An 18,800-nucleotide genomic window follows, 5' to 3' on the forward strand; every position below is an offset into this window, starting at 1 on the left:
AAGTGGGAGGAAAGTAGAACTTGATGAAGTATTGCCTCTTGAATCGGTAAATGGCGCAACTCAAGAAAATGTTCCTGAGGTGCCTGCACCGACTAGAGAGGAAGTTATTCATGATGATCAAGATACTTCTGATCAAGCTCCTACTGAAATTCGAAGGTCCACAAGGACACGTTCCGCACCAGAGTGGTACGGCAACCCTGTCTTGGAAATCATGTTGTTAGACAACGGTGAACCTTCGAACTATGAAGAAGCGATGGCGGGACCGGATTCCGACAAATGGCTAGAAGCCATGAAATCCGAGATAGGATCCATGTATGAAAACGAAGTATGGACTTTGACTGACTTGCCCGTTGAACGGCGAGCCATAGAAAATAAATGGATCTTTAAGAAGAAGACAGACGCGGATGGTAATGTGACCATCTATAAAGCTAGGCTTGTCGCTAAAGGTTATCGACAAGTTCAAGGGGTTGACTACGATGAGACTTTCTCACCGGTGGCGAAGCTGAAGTCCGTCCGAATCATGTTAGCAATTGCCGCATTCTACGATTATGAAATATGGCAAATGGACGTCAAAACGGCATTCCTTAATGGTTTCCTTAAGGAAGAATTGTATATGATGCAGTCGGAAGGTTTTGTCGATCCTAAGAATGCTAACAAGGTGTGCAAGCTCCAACGCTCGATTTATGGGCTGGTGCAAGCATCTCGGAGTTGGAACATTCGCTTTGATGAGATGATCAAAGCGTTTGGGTTTACGCATACTTATGGAGAAGCCTGCGTTTACAAGAAAGTGAGTGGGAGCTCTGTAGCATTTCTCATACTATATGTAGATGACATAATTTTGATGGGAAATGATATAGAACTCTTGGACAGCATCAAGGCCTACTTGAATAAGAGTTTTTCAATGAAGGACCTTGGAGAAGCTGCTTATATATTAGGCATCAAGATCTATAGAGATAGATCAAGACGCCTCATAGGTCTTTCACAAAGCACATACCTTGATAAGATTTTGAAGAAGTTCAAAATGGATCAGTCCAAGAAAGGGTTCTTGCCTGTTTTGCAAGGTGTGAGATTGAGCTCAACTCAATGCCCGACCACGGCAGAAGATATAGAAGAGATGAGTGTCATCCCCTATGCCTCAGCCATAGGTTCTATTATGTATGCCATGCTGTGTACCAGACCTGATGTAAACCTTGCCGTAAGTTTGGTAGGAAGGTACCAAAGTAATCCCGGCAAGGAACACTGGACAGCGGTCAAGAATATCCTGAAGTACCTGAAAAGGACTAAGGAAATGTTTCTCGTTTATGGAGGTGACGAAGAGCTCATCGTAAAGGGTTACGTCGACGCTAGCTTCGACACACATCTGGATGACTCTAAGTCACAAACCGGATACGTGTATATGTTGAATGGTGGAGCAGTGAGCTGGTGCAGCTGCAAATAGAGCGTCGTGGCGGGATCTACATGTGAAGGGGAGTACATGGCAGCCTCGGAGGCAGCACATGAAGCAATATGGGTGAAGGAGTTCATCACCGACCTAGGAGTCATACCCAATGCGTCGGGGCCAATCAAACTCTTTTGTGACAACACTGGAGCTATTGCACTTGCCAAGGAGCCCAGGTTTCACAAGAAGACAAGGCACATCAAGCGTCGCTTCAACTCCATTCGTGAAAATGTTCAAGATGGAGACATAGAGATTTGTAAAGTACATACGGACCTGAATATAGCAGATCCGTTGACTAAACCTCTCCCTAGGGCAAAACATGATCAACACCAGAATTCCATGGGTGTTCGATTCATCACAATGTAACTAGATTATTGACTCTAGTGCAAGTGGGAGACTGTTGGAAATATGCCCTAGAGGCAATAATAAAAGTATTATTATTATATTTCTTTGATCATGATAATTGTCTTTATTCATGCTATAACTGTATTATCCGGAAATCGTAATACACGTGTGAATACATAGACCATAATATGTCCCTAGTAAGCCTCTAGTTGACTAGCTCGTTGATCAACAGATAGTCATGGTTTCCTGGCTATGGACATTGGATGTCATTGATAACGGGATCACATCATTAGGAGAATGATGTGATGGACAAGACCTAATCCTAAGCATAGCACAAGATCGTGTAGTTCGTTTGCTAGAGCTTTTCCAATGTCAAGTATCTTTTCCTTTGACCATGAGATCGTGTAACTCCCGGATACTGTAAGAGTGCTTTGGGTGTATCAAACGTCACAACGTAACTGGGTGACTATAAAGGTGCACTACAGGTATTTCTGAAAGTGTCTGTTGGGTTGACATGGATCGAGACTGGGATTTGTCACTCCATATAACGGAGAGGTATCACTAGGCCCACTCGGTAATGCATCATCATTATGAGCTCAAGGTGACCAAGTGTTTGATCACGGGATCATGCATTATGGTACGAGTAAAGTGACTTGCCGGTAACGAGACTGAACAAGGTATTGGGATACCAACGATCGAGTCTCGGGCAAGTAACATACCGATTGACAAAGGGAATTGTATACGGGGTCGATTAAATCCTCGACATCGTGGTTCATCCGATGAGATCATCGTGGAGCATGTGGGAGCCAACATGGGTATCCAGATCCCGCTGTTGGTTATTGACCGGAGAGTCGTCCCGGTCATGTCTGCATGTCTCCCGAACCCGTAGGGTCTACACACTTAAGGTTCGGTGACGCTAGGGTTATGAAGATATGTATATGCAGTAACCCGAATATTGTTCGGAGTCCCGGATGAGATCCCGGACGTCACGAGGAGTTCCGGAATGGTCCGGAGGTAAAGAATTATATATAGGAAGTGCAGTATCTGCCATCGGGACAAGTTTCGGGGTTATCGGTATTGTACCGGGACCACCGGAGGGGTCCCGAGGGCCCACCGGGTGGGGCCACCTGTCCCGGGGGGCCACATGGGCTGTGGGGGGTGCGCCTTGGCCTAGATGGGCCAAGGGCACCAGCCCCAAAAGCCCATGCGCCTAGGGTTCCACTTAAGGGAAGAGTCCCAATGGTGGAAGGCACCTCTAGGTGCCTTGGGGGGGAGGGAAACCTCCCCTTGGCCGCCGCACCTAGGAGATTGGATCTCCTAGGCTGGCGCACCCCCCCTTGGCCCTCCTATATATAGTTGGGGAGAGGAGGGACTTCAGACCTCAGCCTTTGGTGCTTCCCTCTCCCCTGTTACATCTCTCTCTCGTAGTATAGGCGAAGCCCTGCTACTGTGACGCCCTGCATCCACCACCACGCCGTCGTGCTGCTGGATCTTCATCAACCTCTCCTCCCCCCTTGCTGGATCAAGAAAGGAGGAGACGTCATCCGTTCCGTACGTGTGTTGAACGCGGAGGCACTGTCCGTTCGGTGCTAGGATCTCCGATGATTTGAATCACGTCACGTTCGACTACATCATCCCCGTTCTTTGAACGCTTCCGCTCGCAATCTACAAGGTACGTAGATGCATCCGATCACTCGTTGCTAGATGAACTCCTAGATGGATCTTGGTGAAACCGTAGGAAAATTTTTGTTTTCTGCAACGTTCCCCAACAGTCGGAGCCGGCCTTGAGCATAGTCGCCCCCTGGCGGCCCTGCCACCGTCATCAGGCGCGTGAGGGCGAGGTTCTTCTCCGACAAGTTAGGGGAATCCAGAGCCGGCGAGTACCAGGCCTCGGTCAGGGACTTGCGAGGCGCCATGGCGTGCCGGATGAGAAGAATTGAGGCAAATCTGGAAGATTTCGGGAGCGAGAAGGAGAAGAGCGAGAAAGGGGATCTGAGGCGAGACGAGCGCGAACAAAGCAGGTAAGTCTGGCCCGGACACCTCTTTTGTGAGGTGAGCAGTTGCCGAGGCATCGTGGGAAGCGCAGTCGCCCACGTCCAATCAACCGCCACGCGGTGCCCAAGGCCGCATGCTTTTGGGGCCCGCGGCGCTTCGCGCTTGCCCCTTCGCTTCCCTGCTAGGCCAAGCCCGCGCGCGCCTTGGGCCCAGGGGCTACTATCGGCGTTTTGGGAACGGGGGTCCCCAGACTTGCCTGCCTGCGGCCTACGGCGTGGCTCAAGTGGGGGCCCAGCGCGGCCCATCTTCATCAGCTCAAGCTCAAGACTCTCGCGAGGGGCCAAGCCTCGCAGGGCGGACGACAGGAGGCTTCCTCAGGAGCAGCTCCATCAGGCAGGCTTGCGAGGAGGCGGAGAGATCAAGGCAAGGGTATCTCGCGAGGAGCCCGTGATGCAAGCCATGACGAACGAGACCAGGCAGGCGCCAGGCAGGTGCCGGCTTGCGCAGTGTCCTTGTTTCCCTTTCGGTGCAAAGGGGGCAAGCACAGGCCAAGGCATCAAGCAAAGGTTACCATTCCGGTGCAACGAGACCAAGACCAGTAGAGCGGCAGGACGGAGGTCACCGTGGAGCCCAAGATGGCGTCATCACCAGTGCTTTTGGCAGCCGAAGACCACCTTTAGTCAGGATAACTTGTACTAGATGTTCCCCTTCAAAATGGCCAATTGTTGGCGCCCTTCCCGCTCATTATTTGGGAAGAGGCCCAGGGCCTCTATAAATAGAACTAGCCACCACAGCGAAGAGGAGGGAGATCAGATAGAGCCCTACCAGAGAGAGAGAGAGGCGATTGAACTCACACAAGCAGTTCATCGCACCAGTTCAAGAAAACCTCTCACAAGGCTGTTCTTCCCTTGTACTGTTCATCATCAGCCCCTGAGGCAATCCACCACACCACACACTGGAGTAGGGTATTACACCAGAATGGTGGCCCGAACCAGTATAAATCTCGTGTCCCTTGTGTTGTTCGTCATTTTCCAGCTTAGATCACGCGAGGGGATCAGACGTAGATCAGTAGGGGAGAGATCTCCGCGCGCACCCCAGAGTTCGAACCTTAAGGGTCTACCGGAACCCGAAATCCGACAAGGAATATTTGCTTGTAGGAATTGCAATAATATCAAGTTTCCTCTCTATGTGCTTAAAATTTTGAACTTATGCTTGTTTTGCCTTCCTATGCTAGTTGATTATTGTTCCCATATGTTGTTTGCTCACAAAATCCCTATGCATAGGAAGTGGGTTAGACTTAAATGTGCTAGTCATATTTTTCAGGATTCTCTCTTTATGTTTCAATTCTTATGTTTTATGTGAGCATCATTGAAATCATCGTGCCTAGCTAGGGGCGTTTAATTAGCGCTTGTTGGGAGGCAACCCAATTTTATTTTAGTTTCTTGCTTTTTGGTTCTGTTTAGGAATAAATAATCCATCTAGCTTCTGGTTAGATGTGGTTTTATGTTTTAATTAGTGTTTGTGCCAAGTAAGACCTATAGGATCTTTTTGGATCATAGTTATTTGATGTTGCTGAAAATTCCAGAAACTTTCTGTTCACGAAAACAATTGTTAAAAATCACCAGAATGTGATAAAATATTGATTCCAGTTGCAGCAGATCAATAATCAAATTATCTAGGTCTTCCTATTTTGGTGGAAGTTTTTGAGTTCCATAAGTTTGCGTTAATTACAGATTACTACAGACTGTTCTGTTTTTGACAGATTCTGTTTTTCGTGTATTGTTTGCTTATTTTGATGAATCTATGGCTAGTAAAATAGTTTATAAACCATAGAGAAGTTGGAATACAGTAGATTTAACACCAATGCAAATAAAGAATGAGTTCATTACAGTGCCTTGAAGTGGTGTTTTGTTTTCTTTCACTAACGGAGCTCACGAGATTTTCTGTTAAGTTTTGTGTTTTGAAATTTTCAAGTTTTGGGTAAAGATTCGATGGACTATGGAATAAGGAGGGGCAAGAGCCTAATCTTGGGGATGCCGAAGGCACCCCAAGGTAACATTCAAGGACAACCAAGATACTAAGCTTGGGGATGCCCCGGAAGGCATCCCCTCTTTCGTCTTTGTTCATCGGTAACTTTACTTGGAACTATATTTTTATTCACCACACGATATGTGTTTTGCTTGGAGCGTCATTGTTATTTTCTTTAACTTTGCTTGCTGTTTGAATAAAATACCAAGATCTGAAATTCTTAAATGAGAGAGAGTTTTCAGCTACATAATTATTTAACTACTCATTGATCTTCACTTATATCTTTTTGGAGTAGTTTGTCATTTACTCGTGTGCTTCACTTATATCCTATGAGTAAATGGTTGAATGATTTGAATGTCATAAATCTGAAATTATATATGTTTCATATGCTTATTCCATGGGGAGTAATGACTTTATATATAAGAAGTAGAGGTGGTAAATTTATTGAAGGTTAGCAAACATTGTATTGGTTACTTGAACAATTCATGAAAGAATATTGAAGGAAGAGAGATTTCACATATAAATATACTATCTTGGACATCTTGTATGATTGTGAGCCCCATTAATTATTTTCAAACCTGAGCAAATTAGTTGATGTTGGACAAGGAAGGCAACATAATGAGTTATGCTTGGGTATATTTGTATAGAAGTTATATTGTTATGGATCCTCTAACATGTGGTGCTTGCTATTTAGAATCCTTTGCTAGCCAAAATATCTATACTAAGCGGGAATACTGCTTGTGCATCCAAATCCCTTGAACCAAGTTTCTTCCATGAGTGTCCACCATACCTACCTATATGCGGTATTTACCTGCCGTTCCAAGTAAATTTGCATGTGCCAAACTCTAAACCTTCAAATAATAATCTGTTTTGTATGCCCGAATCGCTCATGTAGCGACTAGGGTTGTCAGTATATTCCATGCTAGGTGGGTTATTCTCAAGATGAGTTGACTCCGCTCATCATTCACGAGAAAAATGGTTGGTAACTGGGATGCCCAGTCCCATGATCAATAGATCAAAATCAAATCAAAAATAATTGCAAACAAAACTCCCCCAGGGTCGTTGAAAGTTGGACGGCACCCGTTGTTTCGGACAAGCCATGGAGTGTGATTGTTGGTGGAGGGGGAGTAAAATCTTTACCTTTTTGCATGGGAACCGCCTATAATGTATCTAGTATGGAAGATATTGGGAACTCTTGGTCGTTATGTTGACAATGAAAGCATACCTCTTAAAATTATTTTCATCTCTGTTTTTCCTTCGAGCTCTCGCACCTCTGCAAATCCCTGCTTCCCTCTGTGAAGGGCCTATCTTTTACTTTTATGCAAGAGTCAGTAGTATTCCTTCTCATTCCAACCTACTCTTTAGTTGGCAAGCATCATGTGATGGAAAGATCTAGGCATATATGGCCATTCAAATATATTGGAGCATGAATTATTATTGTTGACATTACCCTTGAGGTAAAAGGTTGGGAGGCGAAACATTAAGCCCCTATCTTTCTCTGTGTTCGATGAATACTATTTGTTCTAAAAATATGCTTTGAGTGGTAGCAATCATGGAATACTGAATGATAGTTGAGTATGTGAAGTTTGTTGAATCAAAGCTCTGACATAGACTCTTCCTGAAAATAAGATTAATTGTAATTGTTTGATGACTAATAACATGGTTTGTTAGTTTTCAAGAAAGTTTATGATCTATATGTTGACATGTGAATAGCTTGTTACTTGATCATGAAAAGTTCTATGAGTTGAACTACTGTTATGACATATAATGATGCTAGAAAAGGTGATTGAAATTATCATTGATCAAACTTATGCACCTGCTAGCATTCACACTTCATAAATTATTTCTTTTATCATTTACCTACTCGAGGACGAGTAGGAATTAAGCTTGGGGATGCTGATACATCTCCAACGTATCTATAATTTATGATGTATTCATGCTATTATATTGTCCATCTTGGATGTTTTATGGGCTTTACTATGCACTTTTATATTACTTTTGGGACTAACCTATTGACCAGAGCCCAGTGCCAGTTTCTGTTTTTTCCCTTGTTTCAGTGTTTCGCAGAAAAGGAATGTCAAACGGAATGAAACCTTCGGAAAAGTTATTTTTTTTGGAAAGAAAGCAATACGGGAGACTTGGAGTGCACGTCAGGGGATCAACAAGGAGAGCACGAGGCAGGGGGCGTGCCCTCCACCCTCGTGGGCCCCTCGTGGCTCCCCTTACCGACTTCTTTCGCCTATATATTCCCATATACCCTAAAACCATCGGGGAACAGAATAGATCGGGAGTTCCGCCGCCGCAAGCCTCTGTAGCCACCAAAAACCAATCAGGACTCTGTTCCGGCACCCTGCCGGAGGGGGGATCCCTCACCGGTGTCCATCTTCACCATCCCGGCGCTCTCCATGACGAGGAGGGAGTAGTTCACCCTCGGGGCTAATGGTATGTACCAGTAGCTATGTGTTTGATCTCTCTCTCTCTCTCATGTTCTTGAGGTGATACGATTTTGATGTATTGCGAGCTTTGCTATTATAGTTGGATCTTATGATGTTTCTCCCCCCTCCACTCTCTTGTAATGGATTGAGTTTTCCCTTTGAAGTTATCTTATCGGATTGAGTCTTTAAGGATTTGAGATCACTTGATGTATGTCTTGCCGTGCTTATCTATGGGGACAATGGGATATCACGTGATCCACTTGATGTATGTTTTGGTGATCAACTTGCGGGTTCTGCCCATGAACCTATGCATAGGGGTTGGCACACGTTTTCGTCTTGACTCTCCGGTAGAAACTTTGGGGCACTCTTTGAAGTTCTATGTGTTGGTTGAATAGATTAATCTGAGATTGTGTGATGCATATCGTATAATCACTCCCACGGATACTTGAGGTGACATTGGAGTATCTAGGTGACATTAGGGTTTTGGTTGATGTGTGTCTTAAGGTGTTATTTTACTACGAACTCTAGGGCTGTTTGTGACACTTATAGGAATAACCCAATGGATTGATCGGAAAGAATAACTTTGAGGTGGTTTCGTATCCTACCATAATCTCTTCGTTTGTTCTCCGCTATTAGTGACTTTGGAGTGACTCTTTGTTGCATGTTGAGGGATATTTATATGATCCAATTATGTTATTATTGTTGAGAGAACTTGCACTAGTGAAAGTATGAACCCTAGGCCTTGTTTCCTAGCATTGCAATACCATTTACGCTCACTATTATCGCTTGCTACCTTGCTGTTTTTATATTTTCAGATTACAAAAACCTATATCTACCATCCATATTACACTTGTATCACCATCTCCTCACCGGACTAGTGCACCTATACAATTTACCATTGTATTGGGTGTGTTGGGGACACAAGAGACTCTTTGTTATTTGGTTGCAGGGTTGTTTGAGAGAGACCATCTTCATCCTACACCTCCCATGTATTGATAAACCTTAGGTCATCCACTTGAGGGAAATTTGCTACTGTCCTACAAACCTCTGCACTTGGAGGCCCAACAACGTCTACAAGAAGAAGGTTGTGTAGTATACATCACTCGCGCCGCGTGGGTTGGCGCTTCCGTCGAGAAGCCTCGCTGCTTCGAGAAGGCGAGCCAGTGCCGAGAGGCCATGACAGCGAGCGCCTCCGGTCTGCGTCCAGGTCCACGGGGCATCATGCATCACCTCTGCTCGCACTTGAGTGCTGGGCCTCGTCTGCCACGTGAGCAAAGCGGCCACGCTAGGGCCGAGGGTGATAACCCACAAGTATAGGGGATCGCAACAGTTTTCGAGGGTAGAGTATTCAACCCAAATTTATTGATTCGACACAAGGGGAGCCAAAGAATATTCTCAAGTATTAGCAGCTGAGTTGTCAATTCAACCACACCTGGAAACTTAGTATCTGCACCAAAGAGTTTAGTAGCACAGTAATATGATAGTGGTGGTAACGGTAGCAAGAGAGTAGTGCAAGCAATAGTAAATATTTTGGTATTTTGTAGTGATTGTGACAATAGCAACGGGAAAGTAAATAAGCGTAAACCAGTATATGGAAAGCTCGTAGGCACCGGATCAGTGATGGATAATTATGCCGGATGCGGTTCATCATGTAATAGTCATAACATAGGGTGATATAGAACTAGCTCCAATTCATCAATGTAATGTAGGCATGTATTCCGAATATAGTCATACGTGCTTATGGAAAAGAACTTGCATGACATCTTTTGTCCTACCCTCCCGTGGCAGCGGGGTCCTAATGGAAACTAAGGGATATTAAGGCCTCCTTTTAATAGAGAACCGGAACAAAGCATTAGCACATAGTGAATACATGAACTCCTCAAACTATGGTCATCACCAGGAGTGGTCCCGATTATTGTCACTTCGGGGTTGCCGGATCATAACACATAGTAGGTGACTATAGACTTGCAAGATAGGATCAAGAACTCACATATATTCATGGAAACATAATAGGTTCAGATCTGGAATCATGGCACTCGGGCCCTAGTGACAAGCATTAAGCATAGCAAAGTCACAGCGACATCAATCTCAGAACATAATGGATACTAGGGATCAAATCCTAACAAAACTAACTCGATTAAGTACATGATAAATCTCATCCAACCCATCACCGTCCAGCAAGCCTACGATGGAGTTACTCACGCACGGCGGTGAGCATCATGAAATTGGTGATGGAGGATGGTTGATGATGACGACGGCGACGAATCCCCCTCTCCGGAGCCCCAAACAGACTCCAGATCAGCCCTCCCGAGAGGTTTTAGGGCTTGGCGGCAGCTCCGTATCATAAAACGCGATGATTTCTTCTCTCTGATTTTTTTCTCCCCAAAAGCCAATATATAGAGTTGGAGTTGGCGTCGGAAGGTATTCAGGGGGCCCACGAGGTAGGGGGCGCGCCCTAGGGGGGGCATGCCCCCCACCCTTGTGGACATGGTGTGGGCCCCCTGGTCTTCATCTTTGGCGAGGATTTTTTATAAGACATCCCGTGGAGTTTCAGGTCATTCCGAGAACTTTTGTTTTCGCACATAAAACAACATCATGGCAATTCTGCTAAAAACAACGTCAGTCCGGGTTAGTTCCATTCAAATCATACAAGTTAGAGTCCAAAACAAGGGCAAAAGTGTTTGGAAAAGTAGATACGATGGAGACGTATCAACTCCCCCAAGCTTAAACCCTTTCTTGTCCTCAAGCAATTCAGTTGACAAACTGAAAGAAAGAAAAACTTTTACAAACTCTGTTTGCTCTTGTTGTTGTAAATATGTAAAGCCAGCATTCAAGTTTTCAGCAAAGATCATAACTAACCACATTTGCAATAATTCTCAGGTCTCATAATTACTCATATCAATAGCATAATCAACTAGCGAGCCATAATAATAAATCTCGGATGACAACACTTTCTCAAAACAATCATAATCTGATATGACAATATGGTATCTCGCTAGCCCTTTCTGAGACCGCAAAACATAAATGCAGAGCACCTTTAAAGATCAAGGACTGACTAGACATTGTAATTCATGGTGAAAGAGATCCAATCATGGTCACACCCAATATAAATTAACAATGATGAATGAAAATGACAGCTGTGCTTTTCAGCTAGTGCTTTTTAATAAGAGGGTGATGACTCAACATAAAAGTAAATGGATAGGCCCTTCGCAGAGGGAAGCAGGGATTTGTAGAGGTGCCAGAGCTCAGTTTTGAAATAGAGATAAATTATATTTTGAGCGGTATACTTTCATTATCAACATAGCAACTAAGAGATGGTGATATCTTCCATGTCACACACATTATAGGCGGTTCCCAAACAGAATGGTAAAGTTCATACTCCCCCTCCACCAACAAGCATCAATCCATGGCTTGCTCGAAACAACGAGTGCCTCCAACATACATCAGGTCCCAGGGGGAGTTTAGTTTGCAATTAATTTTGATTTAGTTTGCATAAAGCATGGGACTGGGCATCCCGGTGACCAGCCATTTTCTCGTGAGTGAGGAGCGGAGTCCACTCTTCTTGAGAATAACCCGCCTAACATGGAAGATAAGGGCAGCCTTGGTTGATACATGAGCTATTCGAGCATACAAAACAGAATGTTTATTTGAAGGTTTAGAGTTTGGCACATACAAATTTACTTCGAACGGCAAGTAGATACCGCATATAGGAAGGTATAGTGGACTCATCTGGAATAACTTTGGGGTTTAAGGGATTGGATGCACAAGCAGTATCCCCGCTTAGTACATGTGAAGGCTAGCAAAAGACTGGGAAGCGACCAACTAGAGAGCGACAACAGCCATGTACATGCATTAAAGTTAATAAACATTGGTTGCAAGCATGAATAGGATATAATCCACCATGAACATAAATATCGTGAAGGCTATGTTGATTTGTTTCAACTACATGCGTGAACATGTGCCAAGTCAAGTCACTTAAATCATTCAAAGGAGGATACCACCTCATCATACCACATCATAACCATCTCAATAGCATGTTGGCACGCAAGGTAAACCATTATAACTCATAGCTAATCAAGCATGGCATAAGAAACTATGATCTCTAATTATCATTGCAAACATGTTTATTCATAATAAGCTGAATCAAGAACGATGAACTCATCATATTTACAAAAACAAAAGAGGTCGAGTTCATACCGACTTTTCCCATCTCAGTCAGTCCATCATATATCATTGTAATTGCCTTTCACTTGCACGACCGAACGATGTGAATAATAATAAGAGTGCACGTGCATTGGACTAAGCTGGAATCTGCGAGCATTCAATAAACAGGAGAAGACAAGGCAATATGGGCTCTGGGTTAAATCAACAATAATGCATATAAGAGCCACTTCAACAATTTAATTATGGTCTTCTCCTACTGACCCCCAAAGAAAAGAAAAGAAATAAAACTATTTACACGGGAAAGCTCCCAGCAAGCAAAAGAAGAACAGGAAATATTTTTGGGTTTTCTTTTTAATTACTACTACAGCAGAAAGTAAACTACTACTAATTTTTTTGGTTTTTCTTAAGGTTTATCAAACACACAAGAAGAAAGCAGGAAAAAGAAAATAAACTAGCATGGATATTACAGTGAAAGAGTATGAGCACCGACATCTAGCAATGAGTGTGTGTGAACATAAATGTAATGTCGATGAGAAATACGTACTCCCCCAAGCTTAGGCTTTTGTCCTAAGTTGGTCTATTGCCAGGGATAGCCTGGCGGATACCCGTAGGTGTAGCTGGGGTCGTACTGCGATGAAGAAGACTCTGACTGCCACTGGCTGGCAGCCATCTCTGGATCCCAAGAATAAACAGATCGTCGTGGAGGCTCACCTTGTGGTTCCGGTTCTGGGGCTGGTGTAGGATTCCGGTAAGCTTGAACGGCAGCCCACGTAACAAGATAGGTGTCGTGGTTCTAAGTCTGACAGTAGTGTAGGGGGGTAAGTATGGAGAGGCAAGATCTTAGCTATGGAGAAGTTGTAAGCACGCAAGGTTTACGAGTTCAGGCCCTTCTCGGAGGAAGTAATAGCCCTACATCTCGGAGCCCGGAGGCGGTCAACTGGATTATGTGAGTATGAATTACAGAGGTGCGAACCCTTGTCTCGGAGGAGGGGGGTGGCTTATATAGAGTGCGCCAGGACCCCGGCCAGCCCACATTACAAAGGGTTCAATGTACATGAAGGCAGGGCGTTACTAGTAACGCTAGTAATAAAGTGCTATGATGACCATAAAAGCTACTTAATGACCGACCGTTAGCGTGCGGAGTGACTTTAGGTCTCCTGGCCGTCGAGTGGTTGGATCTTGGTCGAGTGATTGCTTCTTGGTCGAGTGTCTTCGAGTCTGTTGAGTGGAACACCTCCAAGTCGATTGAAAGGTGATTTCTTCTAGAGATGTCCTTGGGTAGGGCAGTTAGGACAGGTCCATGACCCTACCCTAGGTACATAGCTTCATCATTAGCCCCCAAATGGATCGAGGTTTGAGTGGGGAAGGAGTTGAGAACTTCTCCGACTCGTTTTTCATGCCGTGAGCATATCTTGTTTCGGATCAACGGACCTGAGTGATGATAGCAACTTCCTTTTCAGTCGCCTTGATCCATTCTTAATTCTTCGTCGAGTGAGTTTCTTTACTTGTAAGGCTCCGAGTGACGGTGTGGAGGAGATCTTTGGTCTGACAAGTTGTTTGCTGCCCGCAGATTTCGTGGGATCCGAATTTTGGGAAGCGCGTGGGACGGGGGAGGCCACGGCAATTGGATGGGATAGAGCGGAGCTGCCTCAATCCCCGCGCCGCCTTTTTCGCCACGTATCGCGCGCGCGATCGTTACGGGATTTGATAGAGCCACCTGGGCCTACCCGTCAGCCACTCGGAAGCGGCCTTATATAAGGCGTTGGACCGGAGTCTCCCGAACAGTGCGTTCCCATTTCCTCTTCTCCTCTTCACGCCCCTCCACTGCGCTCGCTCTCTCCCTAGCATCACCGCTCCGTACGCGTCTCGCCGGCGACAATGGGGAAGGAGAAGACGGCGGCTCTGGAGCGGGCAAAGAAGGCGACGGCGAGGTCAAAGGGGAAGGCGACCAGCCGGGGCGGATCTTCCTCGCGGACCGGCCTGCCGAAGGGCTGGATCCAGGGTGACTGGATCCACTCGAGGATCACCCAAGAAGACCTCGACGACCTGGCCGAAGGGGGGCTGATCCCCTATGACTCGGCGCGGCTTCCGGGGAAGGAATCTGAGCCGCAACCTCGGGAGGGTGAGCGTGTTCTTCTTGCCACCCACGTCGACCGTGGATTTTCCTTGCCTCCTCACCCTTTCTTTCGAGGGTTTCTGAACTTCTTTGGGGCACAACTCCACCATTTTACCCCCCAACTCAATCGTTTATCTCACCGCTTTCATTTCTTTGTGTGAGAATTTCCTGGGTTGCCGGCCTCACTGGGGTCTTTTCAAGCATATTTTCACTTGTCGCTCCCAGACAGTGAAAAGGCTAATCCGAGAGGACCCAAGTGATCTAGATGTGTGGGGGTCTTGGCATCCAGACGAGAGGGAAAAGCTCCTTTCTGGCCATGATTCTTCCTGACTCAGTTCGCGGATGGCAGTCGACCTGGTTTTACTATAAAGACCAGTCGACGCCAGGGCAATCGACTGGCCTCCCTCCCTTTACCATGGACCGAGTGGAGAAACCCTCCCCTTTGAAGGTACTCCCGGAGGAGAAGGCACACGTGAAGGTGTTGGTCAATCGAGTGGTCCAGCTTATTCATGACGGGGTCACTGGTATGGATCTCTTGGAGGTCTTCCTTCAGCGGCACATCCAGCCTCTTCAAGCTCGAGACCATTCAATGTGGATGTATTCGGGTCTTGAATCCGGAGGAGGTTGACGACGACACACTGGAGAAGTGGCTGTCGGGCATTACCGGGAACAAGGACAATCTCAGGGGAGCCAGGAGAGTTCCCCCATTCGACCAGTCTCATGCACCAGAGCAGGTCTGATTCTGAGTTTTTGCTTGTAATCTGAATTCACTCACGCAGCTGCCTATATTGCGTCGACTGACTTTGTTCTCCCTACTTTCTTTTAGGCCATTATTGAAATGTATTCAATGCCCAACAGGGAGCAAGAGCAAGCACTGGAAGGCGAGGCGAGTGGCGGCGACAGTGGCGAGTGGACTTCCGATGGTGAAGGGGATGGAGGAAGCGACGACTCAAGTGATGGAGAAGAAGTCGAGTCGCCCCCTCGCAGGGAGAGGCGATCCAAGCTCGACCAGGAATGGCCGAGTGCCCATGACAAGGCAACTACTCAGGCTGGTCAGTCTTCGAAGCGTCCTCGGATCTCTTCACCAACCCTGACTGAGAAGGCGCGAAAGAACCCCAAAGTTGCAGAGCCGAGGACTCGGAAGGCATTGCCGAAGATCAAGATTGATATCCCCGTCGCCTCCGCGTGTGTCTCTCTTTGTATTCACTCGACGCTCCGCGCTGTTTGTTTTTCTTGTTTTAACTGGACAAACTTTGGAATTGTCAGCGCTGCCACTTCCGAGACCTCAGATTACAGGGATGATGATGAGGTGATGGAGGATGCGGTCGCTTCTAATCCGGGTATGATTTCTGCCATACTATCTTTATTCGGTCGATTCAACTGCAATGTGCATCATTGGGTGACGTGATTTTGGCAATTGAACTTTGCACAGCTCCCAACATTATTGACCTCCCTGATGATGATGAAGGGCCCGAGAGGCCTTTGACGAGGAAGAATAGGTGAGATCCTGTAAGTGAGGCGCTACAGTCGACGCCGAGGGTGGAACCAGTCGTTCAGGACACTGGCGATGTCAATCAGGGTTCTGTTACCTTCGCCGAGCCACTGTCGAGTGCCTTGCCTTCTTCGTCAACTACTCGGGCCCCTGTCGACCCGCCTTCAGTTTTTGCGACCCATAATGTCCCAGAGGACGAGGTGAATGCTGCTAGGGAAGCCATACGCCAGGCGGGCATTATGATGGAGAAGATGAAGACGGTGCGGGACGCCAGCCAAGCCGCCTATGATGCCAGCTCGGCTCTCCAGAGCAACGTTCAGGTTAGTTGGTCGCCACTTGTTCTGTTAGGATATGCTATCTGAAGACTCTTTACAAAAATCTTTTCATCTGTACACCCACTGGGTGTGTCGATTGAATTTTTTGGACTAGTGGGGGCACGCTGAGTGCACCCACTGGGTGTAGTCCCCAAGACTACGGTGGACTGCTGGCAGTCGACTGTAGTCTTTGTATTTTGTCGAATGTATAAATAGTTTGTCTCTTCCACTCGGTCTGGTTGAGTGGGATCAGAACCGGTGGGGGCACGCAAAGTGCACCCACTGGGTGTAGTCCCCGAGACTACGGTGGACTGCTGGCAGTCGACTGTAGTCTGAGTTCTACTTTCTCTCTTTCTACCTTTTTTTGGACTCGACTTCGGCAGGCCGGTCGAGTGGGATCAGAACCGGTGGGTGCACGCAAAGTGCACCCACTGGGTGTAGTCCCCGAGACTATGGTGGACTGCGGGCAGTCGACCGTAGTCTTAGTATTTATTGCCTTTGTTGTTTTTCGCTGTAAAATAACTTCTCCCCTTTGATTTCAGAAATCTTGTGATATTGGAGCTCGCTTTGCTGACTTGGAGAAGCAGCAGATTCAACTGAACCTTGACTTGGAGCTGGCCAGGACAGAGCTGCAAAAGGTCAGAGACGGCGCCGCTGGTAAGACGAGTTTGTCGACTGGTCAGTTTTAGGCTCGAGTACCCTTCTGCTATTTCTGAATCAATCGTCATTTCTTTGCAGAAAAACTGAGAGAAACTCTGGCGAAGAAGGATGAGGATTTGGCTGCTGCTCGTAAGGAGGCTGGCGACAGGACCGCTCTGGCCGAACAGAAGCTGGCTTCGGTCGGCCAGTTGGAAGAAGAGAATACCAGGTTGAAGACCGCTTTGAATGACTCCAACAAGGAGTGCTCGCGCTGGAAGAAGGCGAATCTCGTCCAGGGCGAGGAAATGGAAAGCATTGCTTGCAGGAGGGATGATCTGGAGAGCTATCTGAGAAGTCTTGCCAAGAAGTTGTTCATCAAGCTTGAAGGTGCACATTCTGTTCCGACTGATTTTTTTTGTGTTGACTCAGTGTACAAAAATTGACTTATCCTTGGATCGTGAATGCAGAGTTTTGCCAGAACTTTGAAGAGGAGACTGGGCGGATCGAACCAGGTTTGGATCCAATCAACTCTCCCGTGAAAGATGAAATTGCCATGAATCTGCTCCGTCTGGAATCTCGCATCGACAGTGCTGTGGACTACTTGGCTCGACTGAAGGTCGCCATGTCATGGATCGACCCGGCACTTTGGCCAGAGGCCACACTCCAAAACGATCTTGAGTCTCTGATGACTCGACTTAACGGAATCCCTGACCGAGTGCTAGAGTGGAAGAAGTCTTCTGCTCGGTGTGGCGCTGATGTGGCTCTGTCTTTGGTTCGTGTCCACTGCAAAGAGGTGCGACAAGATAAGCTGGCCGCAATCAAGGTCGCCAACACCCAGAAGCACGACTTCCGAACTTTTATGGAGACTTTCATTGCTGCCGCCACTCGGATTGCCAATGGCGTCGACCTGGACGAGTTCGTCGAGCCTGCCAGCCCTCCTCCCGCGGAGTGAACAAACTCTTATGTCCCACCTTAAATTTGCCTCGGAATGCCGAGTGGTTTTTGTAACCGTTAAACTTTTTCGGGCTGCATGCCCGAGTACTTCGATCTATGATCCGGAACCTTTAGAATTTATCTAAACTTGGTTTACCGTTGAATATCCTTATGAATCTCCTGCTGAGTGAACCCATTCTTCATTCGAGACAACTTTTGTATTCGCAGCGCAGCTCCGAAGGAGAGGGAAGCAATCGACCCATGTCTTGTCGCCCTTGCGGGTCGGCGACGGAGTGCGCATCGTATTTGTGGCGAAGCTCTCCAGGGGAAGGCGGCGGTCGACCCACACCTTGTTACTGCAGAGCGGGACGGAGCGCACATTGTATTTGTGGCGAAGCTCTCCAGGAGAAGGTGGCGGTCGACCCGCACTTCGTTACTGTAGAGCGGGATGAATCGCGCATTGTATTTGTGGCGAAGCTCCCCAGGAGAAGGTGGCAGTTAACCTGCCCCTCATCGTCCTTGAGGATTGAGGTGTGTTTCGTACTTAGGCGAGTTCTGGACTGCAGCTAAGCCCCCGAGTGGGAGGATTGCTCTCCACTCGGTAGGATTTTTTCAAACTTAGGCGAGTGCCGGACTGCAGCTAAGTCTCTAAGTGAGAGAACTTAGGCGAGTACTGGACTGCAGCTAAGCCCCCGAGTGGGAGGATTGCTATCCACTCGGTAGGATTTTTTCAAACTTCGGTGAGTGTCGGACTGCAGCTAAGTCTCCAAGTGAGGGAATGTAACGCCCTCGATGCGGCTATATCTCCCACGTGTCGAAGCACGACTTAGAGGCATAACCGCATCGAAAGCAATGTCGCAAGTGAGGTTATCTTCACACAACCCATGTAATATATAAGGGA

This window comes from Triticum urartu, chromosome 1A, assembly GCF_056163025.1.
Source record: "Triticum urartu cultivar PI428250 chromosome 1A, HENAU_Tu73, whole genome shotgun sequence".
Taxonomy (NCBI): Eukaryota; Viridiplantae; Streptophyta; class Magnoliopsida; order Poales; family Poaceae; genus Triticum; species Triticum urartu.